Source organism: Otolemur garnettii, unplaced genomic scaffold, assembly GCF_000181295.1.
Source record: "Otolemur garnettii isolate 467f Iridium unplaced genomic scaffold, OtoGar3 scaffold00001, whole genome shotgun sequence".
NCBI lineage: Eukaryota > Metazoa > Chordata > Mammalia > Primates > Galagidae > Otolemur > Otolemur garnettii.
The window spans coordinates 35,329,023-35,339,041 of NW_003852396.1; the positions used below are offsets into that span (position 1 = coordinate 35,329,023).

Below are 10,019 nucleotides of genomic sequence, written 5' to 3' on the forward strand. Positions count from 1 at the left end.
GAGTCTCCTGCCTCAGCCTCCCAAGTAGCTGGGACCACAGGCGCCCGCCACAACGCCTGGCTATTTTTTGGTTGCTGCCGTCATTGTTGTTTGGCAGGCCCGGGCTGGATTTGAACCTGCCACCTTGAGTGTACGTGGCTGGCACCTTAGCACTTAAGCCACAGGCACTGAGCCGTAAATTTATTATTAAAAGACTTTCAAAGTAACCAGACTATTGAATTTAGTTCAATAGGTGATCTTTAAAAACTTCCTTGCATTTTGCTATGTATAAAGCATATATTTTTTGCCCAAATGTTTGAGGGAACAATAAAGATGCACATTATATGTGAACAGTAGAGCTTGGGAATTGGGGGAATCTAGCAGGCCTCCCAGGGGCACTGCATCCTCCTGCCTTGACCTCTGGGTGCATGAGGTTATAGTCTGGGAAGATCTGGGATCTGGTGAGAGTGGCCTCTGCTGAGTGCTGCCATCTAGGGAGGGGGCAGTGGTAGGGCTGGAGAAGTGAACTGTGGCCGTGGGGAGTGAAGGCAGATGCCCAAAACCTGGCTGCATGGAAGGGACTGGGATCCCTGTGTAGGCACCAGAGATCTATTGGGCTGCCCATGGGCCAAATGGCTTCAGAAGCTTCAGCTCCACCAGCCATGCATGTGGCCATCTTGGCCACAGACCTCAGTGTGACGAAGAGGGAAAAGCTCCCAGGAGACAGAGGAAGGGCATCCTTTATAGAGCAGATGACTGCAGGAGGATGGTGCAATCTGAACATTTATGGGGGGAGTGTTAGCTCTCCCCAGATGTGTCTCTCCCAGATGAGAACTGGCCACTATTTCAAAGAGTCATTTCCTGAAAGTTTAGGCCAAAAATTTGGGTGCACATTATACATGGGAGCACAGAACACAATAAAATATGCTAGCTTTTTAAATTAGATTCCTGACTTCAGGGTGGAGCCCTTTAATGAATAGGGCGAAAAAAACCAATGTTTTTTTCTTCAATTGATTTTATTGCAGCCCAAACAGTGGAATTAACTATACATAATAAACAATTATATAAACACACACATATTAAGTTTCAGGGAATACAATTTATTTTCATAGGTTGTGTTAAGCAAAATTACATTTGCATACAGAAGTAACATAACTCAAAACTCTTAATTTGGAATGAATGTGACACATTTTCTTGCTTTCTGTGTTCAGCTCAATCACCATACCTAAACTACTTCATAAAACTGATATGCAGAAATTTACCATTACTATTTTGCTTACATTCTGATTACAAACAAAATTTTTCATAAGCTTCTCCTATCTCTGTGTCCATGTCATCATCAGTATCACACAAGTATGGATCTCTAGCAACTGGAAAAATCTGTTCTATTTTCTTCATAATCTGAAAAGAGGTTCTCTTTCTCAATTAACTATTATTTATTTACTACATTTGGATTTTTAAATTTCAGTTTAGTATAAGGATGCATACAATTAAGTAATAGAGTTTGCATTTGTAAGGTTAAAGTCTGAGTTGTAGCCATGTGCTTCACCCAGATATGCCATATACCTGGGCATTGTACCCAATGGGGGATGCCCACCAAACCTGTTCCCCTGTTCCCCTCTGCTTGAATCCAGCTGAGTTTTTCTCTCTATTGCTTTTCTCTCTGATCTGGTAGCTCTTAACCTACTAGTTTTAATTTAGTACTGAACACATGTAATGGTTGTCTTTCTTTCCTGTGATACTTTGCGTAGGAGGATATTCTCTAAGTCCTCTCTCAAGTAACTCTTGGTGTTTCTCTTGGTGATCTGAAGTGGCTGCAGGGAAAGGAGCAACATCAGATGTATCAAATGTTGGTTTATTCATAAAATAGGTTAGGATCATTTTCAGGTGTTGTTTCTCTGCATGTTGGAGGTACACGAGCTCCAGCAGCATCCGTTTTACATCTAGGACAACCTTTTCAATTCTCTGAATAATTGCTTCTATATCAGTCTTTCCTTTTTCCTTCTAGGCATCTTCCAAAACTGATCCTGTCCACGTCAGTAACTTTGCTGCACAAATTAAGTTGTTATCCACAGGAACAGAAAAGCAGGTATTCAGCAACTCTAGAAGACTAACCTGAAAAATATCTGCTTTTGTAACCTGTCCATTTAGTCCCCCAATCTCTAGATTAAGATAAAGGTCTCCTAGAAAAGCACAAAAATAAAAAAACAAAGCAAAAAACTCCCAAAACATTTTCTATGCCTACTTGATCTGAAAGCCTAGCTTTTATAAATCTATTGCCTTCAGGTTTGGATAATAACTAATTTAAAAGGTTGACAGATTTAAGTTTCTTATCAATGAGTCACTTAAACTTTTTATTTGGTGTTTTGTAAAGATTTTTTTTAAATAGGCAATAAAATTAAAAATAATCTTTTTAGAAGATTCTGCATATCAGTAGACATTCCTAGTTGGGCTTAAGTAGAGAGTCCTATACTTCAGCTGCTTCACAATCTGGAGCCACTCCCTAAAATACCCCCCAAAGAGACTTAGATATCACTTTCAGAGCTGGCAGTAGTTCATATAGATGCAAATGGGTATAACCCACATTTCTATCTAAACATAGTCTTGGGGACCCCAATTTTTATCAGGCAACTTTATATTCAGTCCTCAAAACCCACATACCCCCATTGGTTGGAAAGTCAGGCCTAGTTCTTCAGTACAAAAAAACAGGAGAAAAACAGGTACGAAATAGCTATTCATGGGAAGGAAAGGTTGAAAGTTATAGAGTAATGTTCTTTATCTGGATAATTCTGCATTATCTTTAGTAAGATTTTGCCACTATTGTAAACATTAGCTTCTAGAGCCATAATTCTTACACATAAATAGGGGAGGTGTAAAAAGAAGGCAGAGTACTATAATCTTTAGAAATTAGGATCTCATTTTTTTGTTGGATTTTGGATCCTTCATATCTGATATAGCTTTGGCTCTAAGATCTCATGGTTTAAGAAGGAAAAAGTTAAAAATCCCTCCTCAGACACATTAAATATCTCCTACTGCAGTCAGTTACCTTAAAAACTGTGGCTCTTTTGACAGTTATTCCTCAGTCACCACCAAAAGCACATATCCTGAGAATAAGATGGACTCAGATAGGCTAGGACAGACATGACACAGTCTGGTCGTCCTGACCTTCACCCCCTATGTCCCATTCTTACTGTTTTGTAAATTAACTCCACCCTAAAGATGCTTATCTTGAGTAGTTTAGATGGATTGATTTAGGAGATTACATTTTGAATTAGAATGTTGTAATAGGTCACTGATGTGTGCTGATTATTATTTGGAATAGATGTTGGTGTGGTCTTTGCTTTGAACTTTTATGTATAAAAGTGTAATTTTGGGCTTGGCACCTATAACACAGTGGTTACTGCATCAGCCACAAATACCCAGGCTGGCAGGTTCAAACCTAGCCCAGGCCAGCTAAACAACAATGGCAACTGCAACAAAAAATAGCCAAGTGTCATGGCAGGCGCCTGTAGTCCCAAGGACTTAAGCCCAATTGCTTAAGCCCAAGAGTTGGAGGTTGCTGTGAGTTGTGATGCCACAGCACTCTATCAAGGGCAACATAGTGAGACTGTCTCAAAAAAAAAAGTGTAATTTTGGAAATGGAAGAACAGAACAGTCTTGAAGAACCTACTCTCACTGTTCTTCAGAATCCTGGCCTTCTAACAAATAAAGTTTGGTGGACCTATGCCCGTGTCTGCATATTGACTGACAGTAGTTTGGGGGTGAAATGTTTTGTAAATGTCTATTAAGTCCAATTGCTCCACAGTCTCATTTAAGTCCCATGTTTCCTTATTTATTTTTTCTTAGTCCAGTTCTTTCATTGTCCAGTTCTTTCATTGTCAGCCAGGCTGCCAGATCCTCTTCAGTAATACCACAAACTAAATCAAAAGTCATGTATCCTGCCATAGCACAAACTAACCTTTGGTTCCTCATGATCAAAAGCACTCTCTCAGCACAAAATAATCATTGTTATTCTACAGATCCAAGGAGATTGGGGAGGTCAAATACATAGTAGAGTAGAGGTCAGACCTGAGAGGGACTTAAGACTCCTGGGGCTCTGTGAGGAAGACAGAGGACTCCACCTGAAAAAAAAAAAAGGAAGTTACAGTGTCTTTCTTGTGTTCCTTAAGGGATCTTAGTGTTGCAGGAAGACAAGGCCCAATGGAGAGAAAGAGCATCCAAACACTGTGCTTAAGAGAAAAAAGGCTTTTATTTCAGCCAGCAGAGCTTATGGCATACAAGAATTTGAGATGGCTGTGCTCCACAACTGGCTTGGTCTTTCCCTTTTTATTTCCAGTCAAAAAGTTCCACCCCACAGGTACTTTTCTCATTGGTCAGTTCGAATCAAGCGGGAGATGCTATTCCAGCCCCCAGAGAACTACAGGATTTCACAGAAGTAGAAATTTCCAAGTTGCAGGAAGTTAAGTCTATAAATTCCGAAGAGCTGATTCACCATGGAGAGGACCCAGTAGGTGTATCCTTGTGGGCTCCTTGAGAAGACCTGTTCTCCTAGACCTCACGCTTCTTGGGTATCCTCTCTCATTCCTCCCTTTTGAGACTCCATATATATTTATGGAAGTAATTCAAGAAGCAAATGAGACCCACATTCACTTTCTCAGTGACCTTTTTTAGAGAGTTCTCTAGTGTTTGTTGGGACTCAGATTTGATCTTAGCTTCCATGAGGTCACTCTGGGTTTCTTTTAAGATTTTAATAAATTCAGAAAATTGTGAACTGTTGATATGCTCTCACTCTGACTCCGACTGCAAAATCCACTGCATGATGGAGTGAGACTGAGGAAAGTTTGCTACTCTGTAGATATGAGGATCCAGAAGGCTGCACAACTGAGATTTAATAAATTCAGTTTTGTAATTGGAAGTCTTTTTGCAAAAATTGACAATATTTACTAGAAAATTCTGCAGAGACCAATCTGTGAGGCACATGTTAATCCAAGGGTCATAACTCTTTATTTTTGTACTCCATATTTCCTTTACCTTTATCATTTTTGTCAGCTCCTTTTCAGGATCATGTATCTCCCAAGTTTTCACATCCTCTAGAAAAGCCATAGCCTTGCACTTAGTAATTTTTCTTCATCCTGGATGTGGGGCATCACGGCTAGTTAGTATACTGTAGTGCTGTTTCATCCAGTTAGCCACCTGATTAGGATCCCTAAAATCATTTCTGTGACTGGAGAGGATAATGTCCCAAGCAGTATCAGATGAAGTCCTCAGTCAATGATATGCCAGGTTTGATTGCTGGCAATGAAGCCAGCTTTCCACTGGTCAAGGATATTTGCTTCTGGTGGGCCACCTGTCTGTGCTGCACATAATTGGCTTGGACTTTTTAGGAAGTGTTTCTCTGAGAGCTTATCTTTGAATCAGAGTTTGACACATTCGTGCCTGCAGAAGCTTTCAGCCTGAAACCACTGTAACTGCCCCTTATGAAAATATTCAGGGCCTCTATTGAGTGCTGTTTCACTTCTTCCAGCTGGTTACTTTGAAAACCCTCTGAAATGGCCTTCCACCAATAGATGCCCCCCAGATGCACAGGGCCTTGGTTAGCATGAAAGCCACACCTGTGGAAGAAGGCTTCAGTCTTGCGTCTCAGTGAGGAGAATCTGAGAGGGCCTGCTGGCTGATCCAGAAGGTCTTAAATGCATTTTAATTCCTAGAGGGAAGTTTTGGATAACTGGAGCTAATCCATGGGAAAGTAGCAGGAGGCCAGGGGGGTGTAGCTGAACTTGATTGAGCAGAAATAAGAGTTCTCAGCATGTGTTTGTTGAGTTTTCTTGGATTCTGAAGATTTGCTGTGATTCAAACCAGCTTTGAGACTAAATCCCCAACCTCTACCCTTGGCTGCAGCAATTGCACTGAATCCTAGATTTTCTATTGTGTGGATGAACATGGATACTTCTTGAGAAGATCTAAATTCTACATCCATGTGCCCTGCTAAGGGCCACAGAGTGAGAAGTCCTTGGGGACTCTGACTAGCTCCTCTCTCTTCTCTATCAGTCTGCTTTGATGGGTGGTTTTGTAAATTCCTTGGAGGGCCAACTCTCCAGATGCCCATCTCACCAGATCTTTATCTGGGAGGTTTTGAGGCTGGGATAGTTCTGCAGGCTGAGGTTCAAGTTGTTTCTCCATGTTGTCTGAGACTTTTCTTAGGAGCCTTTCAGAAGATGGCCTGTACTCTTTGGGGATGTCCAATGCTACTTTGCTCCTTTCTGCCTCTTCCACTCGCTGCTTTCCTTGTGTCATCAAGTCATTTGGTTCCTTTAGTGCCTTTTCTGTCTGCTCCTGATTTTTCTTTGCCATCTCTATCCAAGAGTTCTCTACTTCTAACAAATTTGAGTGTGACATCTTTAGAACCTTCTTCAGGGCCCTTTCCTCCCACGAATGTCGTGTCTGCAATATTAATTTCTGGGGGTCGTTTTCTTCTAGGTGTTGTAAGGCCTGAGCAAAGATCACACCCAGGTCTTCCTGTAGGTTAGGAATTCAGAAATCACCACTCAGGCCTACTTTTTCCAGCATCTCTTGGAGTTCTTGCCTCCTTTTGTCTCTGAGAACAGGCTTATCAGGGTGTCTTCTGCTGTGGACATGGCTGTTGGAATAACAGACACTCAGGCTGACTGTATTGATCTTAAGAAATGTCAGCCACATAGCTAAAACAGAGAGTAGACTAATAATGAAAGTGTTCAAGGCTTTCTCATCCCCTCCTTTCATTGTTCCAGCATCTAATTTTGCTAACACTTTGTGTGTGTGTGTGTGAAGATATTATGGCTGTTCTCAACATGGATCACCTTTTTAGTTGCCAGGATGTGTTGCAACTTAAGTACCCAATTTTGTTACTTCCTCTTATACAGAATCAGTTGCTTGGACAGTATTAACTTGAGTGAGGGAATTTAAAAATATGCATAAGTTGGAAAGCTTGATATATATTTTTAACATAAGAGTGATTCTACCAGTTATCTTTCCTCCCTTAATTCTCTCAAAACGTGTGTTGCTTGGTTCCCTTCCTATGACTATGTCCTTCCTTCTTAGGTCATTTCATGATATTTATTTCTCTACTGTCCTTTTAAATGTACATCTAATGTGGATTATGATTCTCACTCTTTTTTTTTTTTTTTAGAGACAGAGTCTTCACTTTGTTGCCCTCGGTAGAGTGCCATGGCATCACAGTTCACAGCAACCTCCAGCTCTTGAGCTTAGGCGATTCTCTTGCCTCAGCCTCCAGAGTAGCTGGGACTACAGGTGCCCACCACAATGCCTGGCTAATTTTGTTGAAGTTTGGCCAGGGCCAGATTCGAACCCACCACTCTCAGTATATGGGGCTGGCGCCCTACTCACTGAGCCACAGGTGCCACCCTCACTTCTTACTCTTCGTTGTCCTTTGTTAATATCCTCTTTCTATTACGTGAATATGGTGATGCCATCTTTATCTGTGTCTATAGACCCAAATACTCTCCTGTATCCAGTGTTTTATCAATGCTGTTTGCCCCGAAATATCTTTAGGACATTAACAGCAGGTGAGGTGAGACTTCACACCTGTCCTCTTTGTATATTACTTAAGTTTCCCTTCCTCTTATAATTCCTGTCTGACTGAATGGCTCAATCATGTTTCCAGGCCAATGAGTATCCTATTTATCCTATTCTTCCTAATGTGAATTTTGTACATCATGTCTTTTTAGTTTACCCTCTTAAATTTTTTTGTTTCACTTCTTTGCCACCCTGCCTCCACCAGCTGTCCCTTCAATTTTCGTTTACCATGTCTACTGGATTGCTATCACATCATCCTATTTGCTATGGTTTGAATGCTTGTACCCTCAAATCACATATTGAAATTTAATTATCATTGTAATAGTGTTAAGAGGTGCAATGATTGAATGGTGATTGGGATATGAGAACTTTGTCTTCACAAGTGGGATTAATTCTGTTATCAAATATTGAGTGTGACCCCCTTTGGACCCTTCTCAATTCTGCCTTCTGCCATGTGATAATGAAGCATGAAATCTCTTGTCAGATGCTGGTGACTTCATCTTGGACATCAACATCTCCAGAATTGTGAACCCGTAAGTTTTTCTTCAATGTAAATTGTTCATTCTTGGGTATTCTATTATAGCAACACAGAACAGATTGTGACATCATGCTTCAGTCATTTTCATCTTGTGTTTTCCATATTCTCCAATGCCTCTTAAATTTGAATTTACACTTTAATGACAGAATTGGAAACACAGACTAATCTTTCCAGCTGAAGATTTTTAAAATAGCTAGATTAATTTTTAAGAAAATTTAAAGTTTCACCTACCTGTGTTTACCAGGTAGTGAAAACTATTTGACAGAGTAGATAAATAATTTAAAGCAATTCTCCATTACAAACTAAAATATAAAACTTGGAAAACACCAAAGAAGACAAAAGAAAGTTCCATGCCAGGTGGCACCTGTGGCTCAAAGGAGCCCCATATGCCAGAGGTGGTGGGTTCAAACCCAGTCCCAGCCAGAAACTGCAAAAAAAAAAAAAAAAAAAAAAAAAAAGTTCCATGCCTACATATCTAAGTGAAACTGCAGAAAAGCAGAGCTAAACCACAAAAAGAAAGCATACATTTGTGCTGCTATAATACCTAAGAATGGACAATTTATAAATACTGGATTTATTTTTCTAACAGTTTTGGAGGCTGGAGAAGCTCAAGAGCAAGGCACCAGCAGGTTCAATGTCTCAGGAGGGCCTGCTGTTTGCTTCTAAGATGGCATTTTGTTGCTGCATCCCTACATGACAGGGAAAAGGAGAAAAAAGGCCTAGTTTGTTCCCTCTAGCTCCTTTATAAGGCACTCATCCTTCATGATATCCTGAGTCTGGAGCCCCAGCATTGCAATCGGCATAGGATAGACATCCCCATTCCCAAAGTGAACAATAGAGAAGAAAGGATTCACACAGATCCCAAATAAGTCCAAAATTCAACAAAACAAGCAACATTAAATCTTCATCCTCCAGAATAATGTTCTTTGAATCCATATCCTACCTTCTAGACATATTGGGGTGGGGCTTCCAAATTCATTTGGGGCCACATCCTCATGGCTTTGCTGGTTTAAGCTCACTCAGGAGCTCTCACATTGTGCAGAATTCTTGTTGTCAGTTATTTTCTTTAAGTGCATTAAAGATTAACGTTTCCATTCCTATGTCTTTGGCTTCCACTAACTCTACTGACAAGTAAGTTTGCTCCATTAGGATTTTGAAGGTGAACTCTGCTTTCTCTGGCTACTCTCAGAGCCTTTTCTAAACTGGAAAGAACAGAATCTCCTTGTTCTCACTCCTGCTTCTCTTTCTGTAGGTTAAGCATTCAAATTACAAATATAAAATGCAAGCAAAAGAGACTAGTAGGGAAATCCAATTCTAAACACAAAACAAGTTCTGCAAGTGGTGGGAGACATGGCCTTCCTTGTATTCTGGGGTCTTCAGTGGTTAAGGAGCACACACACTATCCTTCATGCTGGGGTGCAAATGGACTGGCTGCTGGGTGAGATGGGTCAGTCTCACCTGAGAGAAGCTACAGGGGAAAGGAACCTGGGGTAGGGGATGCGGAAGCTGCATGCCTACCCCCAACCACCCTTACTCAGAGCTGCATGCCTACCCCCACCTACCCTTACTCAGTTCCCTTCTCTGAGTTGTTTAGTTGCCAGTAAGATATCAAAATGCCACAGACATATGGGGCACAGGCATCACCACAAAGGGTTTCTGAAGAAATTATGGTAAGAAAAGGAAGTTGGTACCATTCTTAGAGGGTAGGCTTGGGAGCAAGTTCCTGCACTGTTTCCAGCCCCTCTCTGCTATGGGCTACTGCTGAGTCTGTGATGTGGGCAGACTCAGTTTCTAGGCCATACTGTCTGTCTGGGTGTGGCTTTAGCCTTCTGTTGAAGTTTTAAGGTGCCATTTTGAATGTTTGAACACTGGGTGGTGGCCAACCCTCTGGCTGAATTTAAGATGATGAAGATGCATTCCCAACCTGGCT

General features: G+C 41.1%; 1 pseudogene; it reads right to left on the minus strand.

The window, feature by feature from the left end:
* Positions 1-1,209: 1,209 nt before the first annotated feature.
* LOC105887693 lies at positions 1,210-2,211 on the minus strand (annotated as a pseudogene).
* Between the last annotated feature and the right edge of the window lie 7,808 nt (positions 2,212-10,019).